General features: G+C 40.7%; 1 long non-coding RNA gene across 1 annotated transcript; it reads left to right on the top strand.

The window, feature by feature from the left end:
* The first annotated feature begins 6,802 nt into the window (after positions 1 to 6,802).
* Positions 6,803 to 14,364, top strand: LOC148132864 (uncharacterized). Its single transcript, XR_015746437.1, has 3 exons — positions 6,803 to 6,870; positions 11,006 to 11,093; positions 14,346 to 14,364. It is a non-coding gene; the product is annotated as an uncharacterized LOC148132864 (long non-coding RNA).
* The last annotated feature ends 8,787 nt before the right edge of the window (positions 14,365 to 23,151 follow it).

Below are 23,151 nucleotides of genomic sequence, written 5' to 3'. Positions count from 1 at the left end.
TTGTTTGCAAAGGGATTCTTTTTCCTGAGGATGGCCCATGACAGGCAAAATGGAGAAGCACAGCTACTGATCTGCAACATTTCATAGCTCTCTGCATTGAGGTTTAATAATAAGCACAGCTACAAACATGCTGGTGGTTTAGAGAAGAGAATTTTACCTGCCTTTTCCCTACAATTTTGCATTTGATTTGAAGAAAAACATTTACTATTCATTTAGCATAGGGCACAAATGTTAAAAAGTGCATCACAATTACAATCTCATTTAGCAAATATGAAATAATTTACACTATTTACAACTTCAAAGATAGACTATTTATATAATCCATAGATGATGGCGTCGCAATCTCTGGGGTTTCCCTGATATGCACTCTGAGGGTGCTGTGTTGCACTGTATCCCCAGGGCAATGACACAGTGTCAGGGTCAGTACTGTCATCTTCACTATGGTTCGCTCACCTTGCTGGCATCCTGCCATAAATGGAGGGAGGGTGTTCTGTCACGGGAAAAGATCAGACTCGAGACCGGAGTTGAATTCAGCTCTTTATTAGCTCTCAGTAACTTCAAGTAAACCGGAGCTGCGGCAGCCTCTTTTATAACGGCTGCTCGCAGCTCGCGGCCAATGACATCTTTTTAAACTTCCCGCCGTCAGGCGGACCAATCGCAACTGTTGTTAAACAACCAATCGATAAGCGGCAGTGGTAGTCCAATCAGAATGCAGTATTACGAGTATGCAAATGTCTATATACAACAGAGGGGGTCAAAGCAATTTGGGGAAATTATGCAGGAAGGAAGAAGGAAAATGTATGGGGGGGGGGGAATGGCACTGACAGGAACCAGGCATGTCCAACTGGATTGATCCAGCTGCCCAAGGAGGCTTGGCCTGGGAAAGAATGCAAAGCCGTTTCAAGACTCACCTGACACCAAAGCAGTTCCCAAAACATTGTACCAGGATGCTTTCAGACACTGACATTCTGCTCAAGTGGGGGGGGGGGCTACAGAAGGGGGAGAGCATGTAACTTTTGCATGGGAATACTTAGTGTTCCATACTAGCAGGCTTGTAGACCTGCAATTCCTATTGGTCCGGAAAAGCCGGGCCGTGATTGGACGATATTAAGCATTCTGATTGGTTGATATTCGGGATGCCGCGATTGGGTAAAACCAAGCGCGCAAGCTCAAATGCATGTCATAGGCTGCCTAGCCGCAGCCAGCCCTATAAAAGGAGCTGCTGCGGCTAGGGCTTTGTCTCAGTATCTGTTCTCCTAATAAAGAGCTGTTGTCACTACTTGAGTCTGGCCTCTCCTTGGGACCCACCGCCCAGACTTAACATTTAGTTCTAGTTTTATTTTCGCTGCAGCCACCGATCCTTAGTAAAGAACCTATTACTTCAATCCAATGGAGCCGATGCTCTTTCTTTCCTAGCTGCGGTAGATCTGACAGTTGGTTAATTCTTCCACAATGGCAGCCAGACAATCCTTGTGATCAGCAGTGGGGCCCTACCTGTTCCACTATCAGTTCGGTGACAACACACACGTGCCCCTAACGCGCACGCAGCTTTCCCCACACCCGCTGAGGCCTGCAGGGCCAATCAGCTGAGAGGATAAAAGAAGAGAAAAGCGCAGGGGCAGGTGGGAGGGCTAATCCTGCCCTTGTCTCTCCTTTCTCCTCTCAGCTATCGTTTTTTTCCCTCCTCTCAGCTGATCGTCGGAAGTTTTTTTGTTTTTTTTTTTACTACCGGTTTGGTCAAACCGGTAGGAATTTTTGCTATCGGTTCATCCCGGTTCAGCCGAACTGGTAGTATACCATCACTGTTTGTGATCTCCTGTCTTAAAGCACATCCCTATGAGAATGAAGAAAGAGAAAATCAGATGGATGAAGTGCATCTACACTTATTTACTTACAAGGTGGCTCCTAGGTGTGCATGTCTCATGCTGTATAGCAATTTCTCCTGTGATCTGCCTCCTCCAGGGCTCTTCACACTCAAATTAAATCTCATGGGAAGATGTTAGAAGGGAGCATCTTTCAGTAGCAAAAAGATGGCTGGCCTAGTGGAAACCTTGCTCTTGGAGGAAGAGAAAACCATTCATGCAATTTCTGAGGAAACAATTTGCATATGGGGTCCTTTGCATGGACAACCTGTGCTCTGCCTGAACTCTGGTTTCCGCCCCCCTTCCCTTGATAATTGTAGCATCTGTGGCTACAGGATGCCTGGCCATAGCTTGGTATTTTTGAATAAGAAGCATAAGAATAAAAATAAGCCGTGCCTCCAGATGAAGAAATGTTGTGGTGCTTTATGCCTTATGTCCAGTGGTGGGATTCAGCCAGTTTGCAGCAGTTTGGGAGAACCGGTTGTTAACTTTCTGAGCAGTTTGGTGAACTGGTTATTGAAAGAAATCATTACGGCAGAGAACCGGTTGTTAAATTATTTGAATCCCACCACTGCTTATGTCACTTCACAACTCTCCTTACACAGTAGCAACAATACAGTACTTAAAGAGGTGTGTTGAGGTTGGAGTGAGGTTGACAAAAATTCCTCAGGATTACATTTATACAAGTGCCTGAATAAACATTTGCTTGGGATTAGATTATGATGTCTGTACTTGCATGCTTGGGGGAGAGACATCCTTATTACAACAACGGCATTAAATAAATATTTTTAGAAACACAGGATCCGAGGAATGGTTTCCTGCACTGATTCAACATTCATGCCCACTAGGTTTGTGCTTAATGAACATTACAACAAAACGTGATAAAGAAATGTGATGGCTTCTTCCTGCATGCATTATCAGTGATTTTGGCATCTTTTTTCTTGTTGGATGCTACAAAGCAGCATCTTTTATATACTGCATGCTCTAATTTTTTGATTGCCTTGAATTGCTGCCAATGTACAACTGGCCTTTCGTTTTTTGAATTATGCACATTGATTAGATTTATAACAGATATTTGCACAGACGGCAAGGTTTCCATCTCAATTGTTTTATGAAGGCTTCCATACAGTATCTTAACATCTTATCAGAACTGTCCAGGAGGTTTGGACTTAAATTATCATCAGCCCCAGACAACACAATCAATGATTAAGAATCATAGCATTGGTAATCTAGAAATATAGAGATTGTTTATAAAAACAGGATTTAAAATGATATCGTAGTAGTTTCCACCATAATGTTCCTGTGGGAAATTATAATGAGAAAATGGCCCATGATAACCTAAACATTTCTGTATTGTATACTCAGTACCGTATTGTATTGTATTGCATTGCATTGCACTGCACTGCACTGCACTGCACTGCACCGCACCGCACCGCACTGCATTGCATTGCACTGCATTGCATTGCACTGCACTGCATTGCATTGCACTGCACTGCATTGCATTGCATTGCAGTATTATATTCTTGTGTATATTGCTTAATGAGAGTTAAATTTCACCTCAGATGTTACTGCTTTTCTTTCCCTCTGTGAAAGGTTGTGGGAGTCTGGAAAAAGAATTGAAGGGAGAATAGACATAAACAATATAACAACTGAGGACAAGTTGGTTGACAAAATATCTCATAAACAACAAATTAGCCTAGGTGACCAGAAACCTGGGAAGAAGCATTTTAACTCATTCAGAAGTTTACTATAAATTAGAACAGAAAATTCCTCTCACAAGATTATTCAAAATATCCTATAAAAATTGGAATAACTCTTGCATCATAGAAAGAAGGAAGGTGTCAAACCCAAAGCTGGGCAAGATCAAGAAAATTGCCCAGACTTGAAGTGTCTTTGATGCTAGAAGTAGGAATAACTACCAAATCTTGGAAACTACAAGATGAATGTCAATTTCTGTGATGACTCTGGATGCTTCCCCAGATACCTCTCCAGATGTTAGCGTGGAGAAGGATGAACCAGTCCTGGACACTTAGTATTTTTTTAATATTTATTTGATTTGTCAATCACTTACAAGATACAGGTATAAGAATAAACACAGTTTTGAATACATGGGATAGATACTTATAAGAAAAATAAAAAGAAACAATAGAACAGGGACGGTAGGCACGATAGGTGCACTTATACACGCCCCTTACAGGCTTCTTAAGAAGGGGGGAGTTGATTAATGGCTCCAAGCAATCATCTCAGAGGGATTTGGTTGAAGCACAGGACAGCCCTGAGGCTTCAGGTAAGGAAAACATGCAGCTACAGCCAGTCAGTGATGAGAAAGAGGAACTGCCTTCTGCGTTGATCCAACACATAGGACAGAGAAAAGGCAGGCTCAGCAAAAATCAGATTGATTACTCATGAGGAGTCAGCCTTGCTATTCAGCACAGCAAACAGATGGAAATGTCGCTGGAAACAACGCATGTTGTTTCCTAGCTGTGGGTTTCCTGATTATTGTGATTCCTGCCTTGCTTTGCATTGACACTGTGCCTTGACTTGGATCATGCCTTGCAAACTCTGAAGTTTGCTTGCCTCATAAATCCTCTTGTGTTGTGGATTTAATTTTGCCTGATGGATTTGTCTTGTTTGGGAAGCTTTCAAGTGCCTTGTGGACTCATTGGCCATTGTTCTGTGGACTAGTCCAGCTTTTGGCTGGACTTAATTGGAACAGTTCTGGGTTTTTGTTAAGAGAATTGCTGGGGAATATTAATAAACCCACTAAGCTCCCATCACATCTGCATGCGAGTGAGCAGGACAGCACAATTTCTCATTAGTTAATTAAGGTGGAATCTCCCAGAAAATTGTGACTTCCAGAATTTCTTGCATGGATTGAATGAATATGTCTGAAACTGTTTGATTCATAAATACTTTACTTATGAAATAAAGGAAGTGCTTTCTGTTTCTATCTAATTAAAGTTGAAACCAATAAACTTAATCCAATTCAAGAATTCCCTTGCTTTCTTAGAAATCATTCAGGAAAACAGCACACGTGGCTTTGATATACACATAGTGCATTAAAATATTTCATAATTTTGTGCTGAAATGTGTCTGAATTCCATTATGGTGATAAAGGGGAAAGAAATGTGGGAGAATCTTTATTAGTCAGTATCATAGTCGTTTCTGGAATTCAGGAGTCACCTTTCACTTCTATATTTAATGAGAGATTGGTACTGGATAAACTAGTTGAAGGTATCTCTTCTAGAGATTATTTCATTGTAAGGCTAATCCAGTGGTGGGATTCAAATTTTTTTACTACTGGTTCTGTGGGCGTGGCTTGGTGGGTGTGGCAGGGGAAGGATGCTATAAAATCTCCAGTCAGAGGTGGTATTTGCCGGTTCTCTGAACTACTCAAAATTTCCACTACCGGTTCTCCAGAACTGGTCAGAACTTGCTGAATACCACTTCAGGTTGTGGGCTAACCACAACCTAGATAAAAAGATTAGTGATCAGTTAAATGGAAAGTTTGGATTTTCCCTTGCAAACTGGAAATGTCAACAGGGCTGCAAAATATTGATCATAGGCAGCATTTGACACAATTGTGCCTATTTACATTCAAAATTGTCCCCAAACTGAAAGGTTGTGTTTTTTTCTTGATCTCTTGGCAGCAAATGAAAAGTACTGAATACAAATCTTATGTTCACAGAAATAATTTGTTCCAAGTTTTTGCTCTCATTTTAATGTTTTTTCATTTGGTGTGTGTTATTATTGTCAATCTGAAAAAAATTCATAAGTTACTGATTGAAAAATATGGCTAGTTTTTATTGCAAATTATATTTCTGCTTGCCTTCCCAGGGTCTTGGCTCCTTCCCAAACCACTTGGAAACTAGGCTTTACCCTCTGCATGTAGATACCTTTTAACAGACAAGTTTTTAATTTGGGCTGTCTGCTATCTTTGGGAGAGTATTACTGATCTTCCATAGATAGTCCAAATGTAAAGTTGAAAATAAAAAGGGTTTTATGCATCTAAATATCTTTCTTCTTTATCACTGAATAAGTAATTTTATCATATACCTAAAATAAGCTTTGGAGTGCCACTGTTGGTTTTCTCCAAACTCCCATGATCTTTAGTTAGCACAGTCCAACACGAGGATGTTAGTATCCTAAAAGTTGCTTAAATAACCAAAAATTAAAGAGAATTGAACATGGAATGAATGATGCCTTATGGGAATTTTTTTTATTTTTAACTGCATGTATCTATTTTATTATGTGGAAGATTTACATTCGGAGGCAAAATATTTCAATTTGAATATTTCATATTCAATGCTGCATTGTTTTTCTTCTCTGGATAAACGAAAAAGAAGGAAGGAGAATGCTTAATGCTAAACTCTTGCTGATTATGTGTAACATAAAAAGATATGAATCTCAAGGAAGAGAATTAAAGTATATTGGCATGTATTTCAACATCACAACTATAAATATGTTGTTAGTTATGCTGTGTGGATTTTAGTACACTTTTATGACATGGGTAAGTTTTTCCCCCCCCAAGGACAATTTCTTAGCAATCTGCAACTTCAGAATTCAATAACACGAACTCAAAACATTATTTATATAATTATTTTGATGGTGAGGGGGGTGAATGTAAGAAGGCAGTGTCCAATGGCAAGACAGTTCACACAGGGTTTACTGCTGTAATGGGACAGTGACTCTACATGGGACAGTCATTGGTAGCAACCCTAAAACTGTAACAAGAAGAATTTGTAGTGGCCTGCATGCTAAATGGGACAGCTTGGTCTTGTCATGTAACATTAACCTTGAGGACTGTATCGGCTTCTGATTTGTTTCCAGTTTAAGATGCTGTGATGCTACCAATCTCAAGACCTGAAGAAGCTTCTTGGATGAGAAGTGAAACATCTTCAAGGAAAAGCAAAGAAAGTCCAGTTGCCTTTGGAAAAAAACACCTTTGGGAAAACCATGACCTTGGATTGAGAATCTCCAGAGATGTTCAGCTATCTAGATGTTAAAGGTAAAGGTTCCCCTCACACATACGCGCTAGTAGTTTCTGGCTCTAGGGGGCGGTGCTCATCAAAGCCGCAGAGCCAGCGCTGTCCAAAGACGTCTCCATGGTCATGTGGCCAGCATGACTAAATGCCGAAGGCACATGGAACGTTATTACTTTCTGCCCCCCCGCCCCCGAGGTGATCCCTATTTTTCTACTTGCATTTTTACATGCTTTTGAACTGCTAGGTTGGCAGAAGCTGGGACAAGTAACAGGAGCTCACTCCGTTACGCGGTGCCAAACTGCCAACCTTTCTGATCGACAAGCTCAGCATCTTAGCCACTGAGCCACGGCGTCCCCTTATCTAAGCTTGAGACCTGGCTATTTCCAAGACTGCTTGCTCCCAATAGAAGCTGCCCATCCAAGGTGGGCGTGTAGGGGGACCTTTTGAGTATTTCCAATCTTGCTGAAGTGCAGCAAGAGGGGAGTTGGAAGTGAGCAGTCGCAGCAAGAACTCCCCTCCTGTGGGATCTCTCCCACCAGATCTAAGAACTTTCCTTTTCAACATTCATGAAACTTTTAAAAACCATGCATTTGGGGACTGAGAGATACCTGAATATAAGACAATGTTTGTAATTTGGTAATGTACTGAATGATGTTATGCTCATTGCTCTGTATCAGTGATGGCTAACCTTTTCGTCGTCACGTGATGAAAGTGTGTGCGCGCATGCATGCATGCCCACACACATCCCTGCACCCATAATGTAATGTGCACGCCCCTGTCCCCCCGCGCATGTGTATGTGACCCACCCTGCATGCACCAACTCCTGCGCATACGCATGCATCTTCCACACACCCCATGCCCCCCACGCATGCATAGCAGATACCCAACAATCAGCTGGCTGGAGGGAGGCATGTGCGCATGCGCAGTGGGTCTGTTCTGGGCAATGGCTCGCATGCTGGCAAAAATGGCTCTGCGTGCCACTTCCGGCATGCATGCCATAGGTTTGCCACCACGGCTCTATATTATTATTGTCATGATCATTATCATGGTTAGTCAACCAGATGTTTAGACTGGATTTGGATTTGTCATTTTTAATCTACCTATTGAGTCCTTCTCAAGGACCTGAGGTAGTGAGACGTTGCTTGATGGTGTTAAAAGTATTGTTGCAGGATGTAAGCTGTTTCCAAGTACTATTAGCATTACTCTGGCTTGTTGCACAATCAGCCAGATTTTCAGACTGGATTTGGCATTTTTATCCACTGATCAAGTCCTTCCGGAGGATCGTTATTAGTATTATTTGTTCCTTAAAATCAGTGTTGACTTCAGGCAATGGCAAGATTTTGGAAGCGAATTCCCTTTCTCTCCTTTAAGAGCTGAGAGTGATGGCCCAAAGGCACCAAGCTGGCTTTAGGCCTAAGGTGTGGCTAGAATTCATGGTCTCCCAGTTTCTAGGCTGGTGCCTTAATCACTACAACTGTCCGCCATCTCTCTCCAATATTATCATTATTACTGACTGTAGACAAACAGACAGACAGAGGAATAGATTTTAATAATTAGTGGATATAGTGTATCATCATATATTTGTTGTTGCTTGGAAGCTGCTTAGAGTCAGGTGAACTGAAGCAGCATAAAATCATGCACAATAAATTAGAGAGATTGAGAGATAGAGAAATAGAGGGACATATGGTTTTGAGTGAATCCAGCTGCTGTCTCCAAGGGTTTCTAACTTGCAATGTTTTCACAACAGCTAATAAAAAGTACAAGGATGACTTGGAACTATTTGTTCATCTCTCAGCCACAGTTTTCCTCCTCAAAAGGAAGAAGACCTATGCCAATTGATTGCTTTTGATTGGGTTTTTGTTTTGCTTTGTTGATCAGGTTAGAGCAGGTTTCTACCAACCCGCACCCACCCATTCTGATTGCCGTAAGGTATATGCCAATGTCTATGCAATCATATGGTTCTGCCTATGCTTTGTAATTTTCTCTGATCACATGACAATAATCAATAGACGGAATGAAGGCCAATATACATGTCCCAGGATACTGTTGCAGGATCCAATCTGGGTCAGTCATGGGTTTCCAAGCTTTCAGACTCATGCTGGAGCCCATCTTCAGGGAATTTCTCTGTGTCCTCTGGGCTGTTCTGTGTGTGGTATTTATATGATGGCTGTTGTGTGTAGGTTTTTAGACATAGATTAGGGTGTTGATGGCTGACTGTTAAGTCATTGGCTATTGTTTCCTTGTGCTACCAAGCCCCCTGCCTCCTAAGTATTTGAGAAGCTGGAGGTTGATGAGGGGCCTGTTTCCCAAGCTTCAATCACATCCCTGGCTGTTTTTGTGCCTGCTTGTCCAACAATCTTAGTAGCTTAGAAGCTTAATAGCTGCTCTATGATGGATAGAGTTAGGTGTTCTAGTAGAAAGCAAACCAGGTATAACTCTTATTCTAGGGTACCATATTAGTTCTTGAGAAATGAACACAACACATCTTACCAGCTTTTGGAAAGAAAAGAGGAAGAGTGGCCAAAAAAAAAAGGGGGGGGGGAAGAGAATAGGAGATGGTAGTCCAAGGAAGAGAGACAGCACTTCCACTGGCTTTCCTGGCAAAGCAAAATGGGTGTACTTGCACATACCTGGACATGTCTGCTTCAATGCTTTGAGCAACACTGCTTAGCTTGGGCTTCTGTCAAATGCTTTGCATAGCCTGCCTTCAATATCTATATCTATTTCACTGCATGTGCACGCAGAGATATTAGAGAAAAGTCCACACAATAAATATTGAAAAACAACACTAAGTTGTTAAGCTAGGGAGAATTGAATATAAAAATAAAGATTAATTTCTGTCCTTTGTATATGAGTAAAAATCTCGATGCATTAATGTGATTGCACAGATTTACTGAGATACACATAAAGAATAACAAAGAATATTTATCCTTAGTAGCAGGTGCAGTAAAAATAAAATACCCTTCCGGTGCCTTTTTTTCCACTTTATATTATGCTAGAGCACATGCAATACTCAGTACACAGAGTAACACTACACAGTATGGCAGTACCCCTCACTAGTTTTGATCCATCTCGTGCTGTCTCTCTGAAGATTGTCAAAAACAATCTATGTGTGTGTTGGTGTCTGGCAAACACAGTGTATGACTGGCAGGTTCTTTTCAGCTAGATGTCTTGCAGATGGTGAATGACTGTTTTGTAGAAGGCAATAGTTTAGGACTGGCTCTTTCAATTTCCAGACTAAAGAAATTCCTGATTACGGCATCAAATCTTCTTGCTAGAACTCTCTGTGGTTTCCCCCTGCAGTTCCTGGCCCAGAGATTGAGAAATCTTTGCCCGATCTCCAGGGTTATCAGGCTAACTCTAGATAGATTTGCCAACTCATGAACAAGAATTACATTCCACCACCAGGTCATTACAGAGTGGAAAACTAGACAGTAAACATTTAGTTTTCAGATTTGGTTTGTAATTAAGAACCTGGATAATAAAACCTTGCATCTTCCACCCCAAAAGTGCCTGAAATTATACTGTATAAACAACAATCACTTCATCCACCATTAAATAAACAACTGCCTTTGCCTTTGTCTGATGACGGCATGTGCCAAACAACAATGCTCAAAGCGAGGAAGAGACCCTACCACAGGGCCTCTTCCATTCTTGTAGCATCAACAAAATCAGAATTTTGCAAGCATGGCGAGTGTATCCAGTGTCTGCTTTGATATCCCGTGTGAATAATCTGGGCAGAAAGTTAAAGTATGTAAATTAACTATGTAGAGAAGAGAAAAAGCCAACAGAAAAAGCTGATAAGATGTAGTCAGGATGAAAAAGGCAAGATGGGAAAAAAAGAGGTCTCTATTCGCTGGGGAATTCTGGGAGCTGAAGTCCACGCTTCTTCAAATTGTCAAGTTTGAAAAAAAAAATACTGCCTTAGATTGAAATGCAAAACAGAAGCAAACGTGATGCTATGTAGCCTGTAATTCATCTCAACTTCACTGGCATAACTCCCAAATGACTATCTCTGTAAAGAGACACAAATGTAAGAGTTGTCTGCTGGGCAAAGTAAGGCAGAGCATAGTTTTAAACAGGTGACTTATTGCTGTTTACAAGAGATTACTCTGAAAACAGCTTCAGTTATTTGCACAGATGTACTTTTCCTTGCAGAGTTATCTTGCTGATGTATCAGTCTGGATATATGCAAGACTTCTTCCCACAAGACGTCTTCTTCCCGTATGGTTTGGCTCTCTGGAAGGTATCCATACCATATATTAATGTATTATGCATTAATGTAGTAATAGACACTGCTCAAAAAAATAAAGGGAACACAAAAATAAGACATCGTAGATCTGAATGAATGAAATATTCTTATTAAACACGTTGTTCATTACATAGTTGAATGTGCTGACAACAAAATCACACAAAAATTATCAATGGAAATCAAATTTAGCAACCCATGGAGGTCTGGATTTGGAGTTACACTCAAAATTAAAGTGGAAAAAAAACACTACAGGCTGATCCAACTTTGATGTAATATCCTTAAAACAAGTCAAAATGAGGCTCAGTAGTGTGTGTGGCCTCCACGTGCCTGTATGACCTCCCTACAATGCCTGGGCATGCTCCAGATGAGGTGGCGGATGGTCTCCTGAGGGATCTCCTCCCACACCTGGACTAAAGCATCCCCTACCTCCTGGACAGGCTGTGGTGCAACGTGGCATTGGTGGATGGAGCGAGACATGATGTCCCAGATGTGCTCAATTGGATTCAGGTCTGGGGAACGGGTGGGCCAGTCCATAGCATCAATGCCTTTGTCTTGCAGGAACTGCTGACACACTCCAGCCACATGAGGTCTAGCATTGTCATGCATTAGGAGGAACCCAGGGCCAATCGCACCAGCATATGGTCTCACAAGGGGTCTGAGGATCTCATCTCGGGACCTAATGGCAGTCAGACTACCTCTGGCGAGCACATGGAGGGCTGTGCAGCCCCCTAAAGAAATGCCACCCCACACTATTACTGACCCACTGCCAAACTGGTCATGTTGGAGGATGTTGCAGGCAGCAGAACGTTCTCCACAGCGTCTCCACACCCTGTCACGTCTGTCACATGTGCTCAGTGTGAACCTGCTTTCATCTGTGAAGAGCACAGGGTGCCAGTGGCGATGTCGGGCCCTCATACCACCCTCATGGAGTCTGTTTCTGACCGTTTGAGCAGCCACATGCACATTTGTGGCCCGCTGGAGGTCATTTTGCAGGGCTCTGGCAGTGCTCCTCCTGTCCCTCCTTGCACAAAGGCAGAGGTAGCAGTCCTGATGCTGGGTTGTTGCCCTCCTACGGCCTCCTCCACGTCTCCTGATGTACTGACCTGTCTCCTGGTAGCGCCTCCATGCTCTGGACACTACGCTGACAGACACAGCAAACCTTCTTGCCACAGCTCGCATTGATGTGCTATCCTGGATGAGCTGCACTATCTGATCCACTTGTGTGGGTTGTAGACTCTGTCTCATGCCACCACTAGAGTGACAGCACCGCCAGCATTCAAAAGTGACCAAACCATCAGCCAGAAAGCATAGGAACTGAGAAGTGGTCTGTGGTCACCACCTGCAGAACAATTCCTTTATTGGGGATGTCTTGCTAACTGCCTATGCTTTCCACCCGTTGTCTATTCCATTTGCACAACAGCATGTGAAATTGATTGTCAATCAGTGTTGCTACCTAAGTGGACAGTTTGATTTCACAGAAGTGTGATTGACTTGGAGTTACATTGTGTTGTTTAAGTGTTCCCTTTGTTTTTTTGAGCAGTGTATTAATCTTTGAGACAGATCAGCTATGATTACAGAGTTTATAGGTATGCCAGGAAGATGAACAACATGGGTAGAAGTCTGTAAGCACATCATCAATGCTAGAGGTGGTTTTGGGACCTCAGGCTTTCATTAAAAGGATGAAAACAACATCACAGTGTCACAGTGCAAGCTCTACCTTCTACACATGTCACAAAGAAAGGCAAATATACATGTCCCAGGATTCGATCTGGGTCAGTCACCAGGACCAGAGGTTTAGTCTTCCAAGCTTTTGGACTCTTGCTGGAGCCCAACTTCAGGGAACTTCAGGGAACTTCTCTCTAGCAGAGAGTGTGGAGGAGAAGGGGTGAGAATGAAATGGTCTTGGAGCAGAGGTGGTATTCAGCAGGTTCTGACCAGTTCTGGAGAAACGGTAGCGGAAATTTTGAGTAGTTCGGAGAACCGGCAAATGCTACCTCTGACTGGCCCCGTCCCCATCTATTCTCTGCCTCCTGGGTCCCAGCTGATCGGCTGGGTCTTCTTTTGTTGCCCTGCACAAGAGAATGGAGCTGGAAAGCAGGTTAGTGGGGTGGGGAGGGAATGGAGATTTTACAGTATCCTTCCCCTGCCACACCCATCAAGCCACGCCCACAGAACCAGTAATAAAAAAAATTTGAATCCCACCACTGTCTTGGAGCAACAAAAACCCCTCACCTCTCTTCCACATAAAAATAAAATAAAGGATAACAAACTATAAATGACAAACCTTTCACACCATACAACAAACAATCAAATAGATGCTTTGTCCAGATGGTTCCCTTCTGGAGAATCTGGTCCATTTCAGGCCTTTATGTGGGTTGCAGAGTTCAAAGGAACTCCTGCAAACTGTCATGAATCCTGACTGCTTTTTATGTTTTGCATGGCAACATGACTTTCAATGGTGGGACTCAATTTTTTTTACTACCAGTTCTGTGGGCGTGGCTTGGTGGTCTTGGCAGGGGAAGGACATTGTAAAATCTCCAGTCTGAGGTGGTATTTGCTGGTTCTCCAAACTACTCAAAATTTCCGCTACTGGTTCTCCAGAACTGGTCAGAACCTGCTGAATACCACCTCTGATGACTTTGCTTTGCCATATTCTAAACAAAATTCCATAGAATTGCTAAAAGGGAGATATGTCACGCTGTCATGCTAACTTCCCCTTAAAGAACCCATGAGTAGAAGAGACACGGTCAGCTGAAACCCAGGAGCCACAAGGTGGGTTGAACAGCAGTTTTGTCAAATGGGAACTCAGATTGCCTAGAACAGGGGTGTCCAACCTTGGTAACGTTAAGCCTGGAGGACTTCAACTCCCAGAATTCCCCAGCCAGCAAAGCTGGCTGGGGAATTCTGGGAGTTGAAGTCCTCCAGGCTTAACGTTACCAAGGTTGGACACCCCTGGCCTAGAATCTCAATGTAGAACTTCAGCCTTGGGAATGAAAAAAATAGTTTCTTCTTTGTTTGGTTACATTAATCAACTCAGTTGTCCAACATGCAAGATGCTATAACATCCCAGAGGATCAAAGAACTGATTCTGATTCTGGAGTATGCGAAGATAAAAATATGCTACCAGACAAGTGATACTAAGGATAATTAAACTATTTGTCTCCCATGCTGATGCTGGCTCAAAATGAAGCTGGCACAAGAAATTGCTGTCTAGATTTCAAGTTTTGGTCATGTGTTCTGTTTCAGATGAGAATTACCACAGCCCACAACTGGAAGGAAGTGGGAGATGTTTCCTGGGTTTTTTAGTCCTACTCCCTGTGCCAGGAAAGTGTGATCCAATCACTTTCCTTTTGTGAGCAGGTATATGACGACATCTGGTTTTCCTCTGAGTGAGCAAGGAGCATCCAATAGTTACAGAATTATAGCTTGACAAAGGTGAAAATAAAGTAATCTGGTTCAACACACTGCTCACACTGGTTTTTTTTACCAATCTGCATATGAACCAGTGGGAACGATCACATATACAGATTTTCTCCATGCCAATCTATCCCCAGTCTCTTCTTTCAAGTTTCCCAATGTCCATTGCCACTGTAACTGAATCCATTCACTTTGCTACTGGTCATCCTTTTCTTCTCTTTCCTTCCATCTTTCCAGTGTTAGAACCTTTTTCCAGAGAGCTAAATTTCTGCATTATGTGTCCAAGGTAGGGTAATTTAAGCCTGGTCATTTTTGCCTTGAGTGAATAATATTCATACAAAAATCATAATCATAATCTTGATTTGGTTTCTTTCCTTCACTGTCATTGTTCTCTGGAGTCTTCTCTGACATCAAAGTTTAAAGGCATCAATACTCTTCCTATGCTGCTTCTTTAAAGTCCAATTTTTACTTCCATAGAGTGTCACTGGGAATAGCACAGCTTGCACGATCCTGATCTTTGTGGGTACAGACACATCATGGCATTTAAATATTTCCAGATGCTGTGCCAAGTGTTTGTCTGTGGTATATTTCATGACTGTTTGTTCCTCTCAGGAACCATTTCCCCTCATTTTGAGTAGAGGAAAGGGCTGGAGCATCTGGGTGTCTGCGTATGTGAAAATGTGCATAGATCCCTTTACTGTATGTGTAAAGTATAGCACCTCTATTGGATTGGATTGCAAGCATCTTACAGTGGAATTATATGATGGGAGAATAAAGATCACCAATCATCTCTCTGTCAGCTCCTGAAAGACTGTTTGTCTTCCATTAAGAGCTGTCAGCTTCTGATTCTGTTCACATCTCAGCTCTCTCACCTATGAACTGTGGCAAGAAATATAGCCACTTGATTGCTATTCATAAAGGCCCAAGTGTTTAGATTAATAAAACATTTTATCAGGAAGGAGGGAGATAATTTTAAACAGCCATTTATAGGCATTCTGAGAATTAAACAAGCCACAAGAGTCAAGAATGAAATCCTGGCCTTGGAAATTGAGAGAAACCAGCAATAAAAAAGGGTCAATCATTTGGGCAACATATTCTTTTCATCCTAAAAGCTAAGCAAGCATATACATCTGTGTTATAAGATCTTATCCCAGTGTTATTTTTTTTTTCTGTGCAGAAGCTTAGGATATCTAGAAATAATGCAGCTTTATAGCTTTTATCTTTTTACTTTCTGTACAAAAAGCTTTAGTCTTTTAAATATGTACCCCATCCATATCTATCCTACTCAAGGTCTAGTATGCCAAGCTAAGTTCAAGTTCTACAAAAAAAAATGAGGCAAGAAACCATCTACAAAGAGTCTCTTATTCTATGTGATGGCTGATTCTGAAATACTACAATTCCCATCTGTAGAGTTGTAATTGCAGGAACGCTCTTATCTTGGATGGCAAACCTCAGATTAAGAATGTTTATCAAGCAAATGCAACTCAGACAAACAAAGTCACTAATGTAAAGGAGGATTAGAGAGAGGAAGTAAATGTGTTAGACTTTAACTAGAGATAATTGTGTTAATTACTATGCTAGACAGTAACAAAGGCTGATCAACAACCAAAGTTAACCAATGTTAGAGGATTACTAGAAATGTGTATAAATACAAGACTAGACTCCAATAAAGTCATCATGATTCATTTGATCATGGTCAAACACCTCGACTGCCTCATCATTGCAACAAGTGGCACATGAACAGGGACCCTCTTACTTCGTCCGGCAAGGATTTGGTGCACCTTCAACCCTTTGGGGTTTCTCAACCATTATTGGTTTCTGTAAGTATGGGGTCTTCGCTTTCAGAGGAACAAAGAAAGCATGTGGATGAATTAGGCTATTTGTTGAAGAAAAATAATACTCAGGTACCAGAGAAAAATCTCTTAAGGCTGGTCCAGGAGATTGCAGCTCAGTGCTTATGGCATCCAAAAGAGGGGTCTTTAAAATTAACTGATTGGGAACGTATAGGGAATACATTGCATACTGAACCTAGAGCAGAAATAGAAGTTTTGCAGGTGTGGCATTTATGTAGATATGCAACTGAAAAATTTGGTCACAATGAACTTTCTCTTTTAACACCTCCATCTTCATGTTATACTAATGTTGTCATTTATCCTCCTTCTTCACCTGAATATATGTCTTCCATTCCCTCAGCTTCTGCAGATACAGGGCAAAAGCCTCCTGACTCTATTGTTCAGTCTTCTTTTCAGAAAATGGTTGAGAATTGTAAGGAGGATGCCTCTGTCTCAGGAACAGAACTTGCAGAATTAGTGTCTGTTTGTCCAGTACAATATCATCCTGGTCAGGAGCCACAGCTTGGACTGCAAGTAGCAGAATAGGAAGGTCTGCCTTATCAGAGTGGTTATACAAAGATTCCTGAAGATGGGAAGCAAATATTACCTGAGTCCTCCAGCAGTTTCTCTCATTCCTCCCCAGCCACAGCTGGTAGTGCTGGGATTGATCTAATCACTCAAGAGGAAATTGAATTTAAATTTCCTTTAGAAGTTAAAATAGTTTCATCTCAATTTAAAGGACCTCTTCCTTCAGGATTAGTTGGATTAATTTTGCCTCGTTCTTCTGCACACAAAAAGGGCTGTTTTGTTGTGCCTGGTGTAATAGATTCAGATTACACTAGTATCCTCATGATTCAGATTTGGGTGAATCTTCCTCAAGTTCTTCCTTGTAATTCTTCTGTTGTTCAATTGTTTCTTCTTCTATATGAAAATCCATCTCCTGGTATAGGTAATCGTGTGGATGCAGGATTTGGATCAACTTCTTTATCTGTAGGCTTACTTCATCAGCTGAACTCTCTCTTACTAAATAAACAACCATTTCAAGGGTTATTGGATACTGGAGCAGATGTTACTGTCATCTCCTCTTTACATTAGCCAGTACAGTGGCAAAAACAACAGTTTCTTCATTGTGGGGAATAGGAGGTTCTACAGCTGCTTGGCAGAATGTTCAAGAAATTAATGTTACAAAATCTGCTGGTAAGTCTTTTTTCCTACAACCATACATTCTAGATATTCATACTAATATTTGGAGCCTTGATATCCTTTCTCTTCTTAATGTTCATTTGATTCTTGATGATGGCTCTTCTTCTTAAATGGTTCTGTTCTATGCTGGTTTGGGTGGAACAATTGCTATTATCAAGGGAAAAACTTGCTGCTTTACAACAATTGGTTCAAGAACAATTGGCTGTTGGTTATATAGAACTTTCTACTAGTCTTTGGAATACTCCTGTTTTTGTTATAAAAAAGAAAAATGGGAAATGGCATTTCCTTCATGATTTAAGAAAATTTTTTAATAATAGCATGCCCACAAAAAGATATCATTGGTGTGTGTTGCCTCAGGGAATGCTTAATTCCCTTATACTTTGTCAATATTTTGTGGATAATGCTCTTCAACCCTTTAGGAATAAATTTCCTTCCTATTTAGTCTATCATTATATGGATGATATATTGATAGCAGCCCCAGATTTTGATGAATCTAAATTGTTAAAAGAGTTAATGGATATTGTGGCAGAACAAGGGTTGTATATAGCCTCAGACAAAATTCAAAAGGTAGAACCTTATACCTACTTAGGACATAGAATGTTGCATAATTGCTCCATTCCAATTCTTCCTGAATTACAAGTATAGAAATCATATACCTTAGTACAATGGCCAAAATTACTTGGCATTATTAATTGGGCACGCTCATTCTTTTACATTACAACTGGTTATATGTTGCCCTTATTTCAGTCTTTGAAGGGAGCACAAGCACCAGGAGATCTAATTGTATTAACTGATCTTCAAAGAACATGCCTTCAAGAAATATTAAATAAGTTTAAGCATCAATATGTGGACAGGACAACATCCTTAACAATAGGACCTTGTTTAGCTATTCTTCCTACTGCACCCTTACCCACAGGATGTCTTTATTCTAAAGCCTCTCCACAAGCAGTCAACATTCATGAATGGATTAATTTGTCAGCTACTCCACCTAGAAACATTTATCCTTATCAAATCAACATTAGAGGATTTGATTATCAAAGGTCGTAAAAGAGTCTTACATCTTACAGGATAGGATCTCATTAGCATAGCTTTCACTCGTACAAAAGTTGAACATGAGCATTTGATGATTTCAGAATCATATCAGATAGCTTTTCTCAATATGTGGGAGACTTATTGTATCCTTTACCCAAGGATCCTAGAATAGTGGTTACTACTACTTTAAATCTGGCTTTTCTTTCATTTTTGTGCAAAATCCTATTTCTAAAGCTCTTACAAGTTTTTACTGATGGCTCACCTACAAGGGGTGTGGTTGTCTGGCAGATTCAACAACAATGGTATTCTAAATTTACTCCCACGCAGCAGCTCAACGTGCTGAGCTGGCTGCTGTGATTTTAGCTTTACAATTGTTCAATGACCAACCTATTAACTTGATTGTTGATACTCAATATGTGTATTTAGCTATGTAATCTCTTCTTTTTTCTTATTGTGCTTTCTCTTTGGATAAGAATTTGTTATCCTTGTTTTTATCTTTAAAGAATAGTTTGGAAACTCGTTTGTATTCCTTGTATGTAGAACACATTTGAAGTCATACTCCTTTTACTAATGCCTTGACTGAAGGAAATCAGAAGGCAGATGAATCCTTAAAAGATGTTATTTCTCATTGCCTATCCTCTTTTGCTGTAATGGGTCGGCCTTCTCAAGTTGAAAACTGATAATGGCCCAGCTTATATTAGTAAGGAATTTCAAACCTTTTGTCAAAAATGGAATATTAGTTTGGTACACGGAATTCCTTACAACTCTCAGGGTCAAGCTATAGTTGAGCGAGCTCATCGTACCTTTAAGGCATTGCTTCAAAAACAATTACAAACTGAGTCTGGCCCTTACCATCTGCGAAAGATTCAAAATCTCATTGCTGTAGCATTATATACTTGGAATTATTTAACCTTTTAAGATTCTCTTGCAGACTCACCTGTTAATTTGCATTTTCGAACTACTGAATCTTTAGCAAGGCCTTTGGTAAAATATCGCCAAGCTCCAGATCCAACCTGGAAAGGCCCTACACTACTGATCACCTGGGGTTGTGGTTACGCTGCCATGGAAGATCCTTCTACTGGACAAGCAGTGTGGGTTCCAGCACGCTGTGTCCATATCATGGCATGGCATCAGGGCCTTCACAACCTGATTCCAGATTTCAGTCTTCATCTGAACACAGAAGTCTGGCTTCCAAGGTTGAAGTGCCCGCAACCCATCACTTGGGGCCAGGTTAAATCTACTACATATCAAGCTCAACAACAACTGCAACAGGCCTCATTACCTCAGACTCCTGAAAATCTTGTTGCTGCTGTTTTTATTATTACTGCTAATTCTGTTACAATTTTACTTTGTATTTTCTTGTTTATGGTTAATGGTGTTTCTGTTCAAAATGACACTTCTGTGATTTGTCTTAACCCTAATTTGTGGGTTCATCATGCACAATATATGTTTATGACCCATGGCACAAATATTACTTTATACTATGAGCCCCAATGGCATTTGGTCAAAATTCTTTTACCCCTAACTTGATCATGTCTTCTACATTTATTGTCTCACAACTACAATCTATTTCACACTCCTGGCTATTTTCTAACCCCCCCATGCAATTGAATTCTATTCGTTGGCGTTACTTGAAAGTTAGTCAATTTACAAGGGGTCTGTGTTTCTGTTGTCACACTAAACATACTTGGCTTCATAATTGGTCTGATTATGATGCTGTTCAGCACATAAAAAAAAAACTAGGGAATTATAGTTATTGTTCTAACTACTATTGATTGTCAGGTACCTTTAATTCTTCTTTGTATGGACTTAATACAGCTCCTGATATGTATCCTAACAATTTTCCTATTTTTAATGCCTCTGATCAACTAATATGTGGTTCTTTTTTTATAAATATGCTACTAATGTTCATTCTCAGAATTTTTCATTCTTTGAATAAAACTATTGAGGATGAGCTTGTCAATTTACAATCATACATTCAAAATAATATCCATGCTCAGTACTCACCTTTTGAGTGGCTAACCAATTGGCTCCCTGATTGGTCTTGGCTCAGACAGTTTTTCTTTTATGCTATAATTATTATTGTATTAATTGTAACCTGTTGTTTTATTCAATGTATTCCAAATTTATTTGCATTGTCCTGCTTTCCTCTCTCTTAATCCTCTACAATTGAGATACATTCATAAATCTTTGAATCCTTCATTTAAAATAAAAAACGAGGATATGTAGAGTTGTAATTGCAGGAACGCTCTTATCTTGGATGGCAAACCTCAGATTAAGAATGTTTATCAAGCAAATGCAACTCAGACAAAGTCACTAATGTAAAGGAGGATTAGAGAGAGGAAGTAAATGTGTTAGACTTTAACTAGAGATAATTAATTGTGTTAATTACTATGCTAGACAGTAACAAAGGCTGATCAACAACCAAAGTTAACCAATGTTAGAGGATTACTAGAAATGTGTATAAATACAAGACTAGACTCCAATAAAGTCATCATGATTCATTTGATCATGGTCAAACACCTCGACTGCCTCATCATTGCAACACCCATCCACTTGTATCATCTCCTATGAAGTCTGGCTAGTCACAGCTAGGCACTTTTCTCTCACCACCTGCTCTTTTTCAACCCTAATGCCCTTCTCTCATCCAATTAATGTTCTTCTGAGACTCAGTTATTGAAAATAATCCTTTATTTTCCTTAGCAATCCTCAAAGTTGACATTTTTCTAAAGATGCATAAGCTGATCATTTTCCAGAAAAAAGGCCCTTCCTTTTCTACAGCCTGTTTTGAATGGTTCTATCTTTTGCACATTTCCATTCATGCATGCTGCAAGAGACATAATAGGAATAGGAATGAAATTACTTTCTTTGTCTTGATTGCTGACACCCATGTGTCCAAGAAGTAAGTCAAGAATGCTATTCAATTTTTAGTGTTTAGGATAGTCAATAATGCAGCTATGTTTCTGGATTCCCTATTATTGTTTTGGTAAATGGGTGTTTTCTTAAGTTTTCGCGGGTACTTACATGTATGGCAGTCAGCTTTGTTCAGGTATTTTCCCACGTCATAGTAGTGGTGCTTTTAAAGTTGTAGCAACGTTTCAGCAGAATCTTAATATCGATACATCGATGACACATTTGTGATTTGGCCCCATGGAAAAGAAAACCTAAACAATTTCCTAACACACCTAAACAGCACACACCCCAAAATCAAGTTCACCATGGAAACAGAAACAAACAAACAACTACCATTCCTAGATGTACTAATCTACAAAAAAACAGATGGCACACTAGGACACACCATATACCAGAAGAAAACACACACCAACCGCTACCTCAACGCCTAATCCCACCACCACCCGGCACAGATAAACTCCGTGGCCAAACACTAATCGCCAGAACCAAACGCCTGGCAGACAAGACACACATTAAGACTGAACTATGCACCCTGACTAAAGTACTGACAGCCAACGGCTTCCACAAAAGCAAAATCACCAGCTTGATCCACAAAAACACACTGAGACATAATAGAGACCCAGAAGATGAACAGACCTATGGAACAGCTGTCCTGCCCTACATAAGAGGTACTACAGACAAAATTAGTAAGGTACTACACAGACATCACATCAAGACTGCCTTCAAAACAGACAGAAAAATAGCAGCCATCCTTAGCAACCCCAAAGATAAAATTGACCTGGAAAACCAAGGCATATACGAAGTCCCCTGTGCATCATGCCCAGCCACATACATTGGACAGACCAATAGAAGAATAAGTACCCGCCTGGATGAACACAAAAATGCAGTCAAAAAGCTGGAACACACTTCCTCACTAGTCCAACACATGGAAGCCACAGGTCATAGCATCAACTTCAATGGCACCAAAACCCTAGCCACTATAGAAAACCCTAGCCACAGAATCATCAGAGAAGCCATAGAGATTGAAAAAGACCAGAAAGCATGAATAGAAGAGATGATTCCACCAGGCTGTCAATCATTTGGAAGCCTGCACTCACAAACAAAAAAATCTCCACACCACAAGCCAGGCAAACACCTGGGCACAAACAGATCCCCCCTGATACCTCCAGCTCAAACACATCCCAACCAGGCACCCAGATGAAACCCAGCTTCCTAACTAATGATAGCCGTCCATTTACCCGAAGCCAAGCTGCACTAAAGGCCTCCAATAAAGTAACACAATGCTGCCAGCCAATCAAGATACAAAAAGAGCCAAAAACACAGAAGATATTAGAGACACCAATCAAGCAGAACACAGCAAACTCGAGACCAATAAACACAGACCAAGACTCCCAACCAATCAGGATGAAGAAAAACCATTCTGGCACAGCAATAGGCTGCCCCAAATTTAAATCTGAAACCACTGTAAAAGTCTGACTCACAGACGGACACAATACAGAAGCCTGATGATGGCAGATGAGATTCTGCTGATATATATATATATATATATATATATATATATATATATATATATATACATACATACATACATACATACATACATACATACACACACACACACACACACACACACACTTACATGTATGGTATTCGGC

This window comes from Notechis scutatus, chromosome 1 (genome assembly GCF_049901735.1).
Source record: "Notechis scutatus isolate UNSWTSFEM ecotype Mainland chromosome 1, rNotScu1.2, whole genome shotgun sequence".
Taxonomy (NCBI): Eukaryota; Metazoa; Chordata; class Lepidosauria; order Squamata; family Elapidae; genus Notechis; species Notechis scutatus.
Note: the sequence above shows the minus strand (reverse complement) of the source record. Positions and strands in the feature narration are given on the sequence as shown.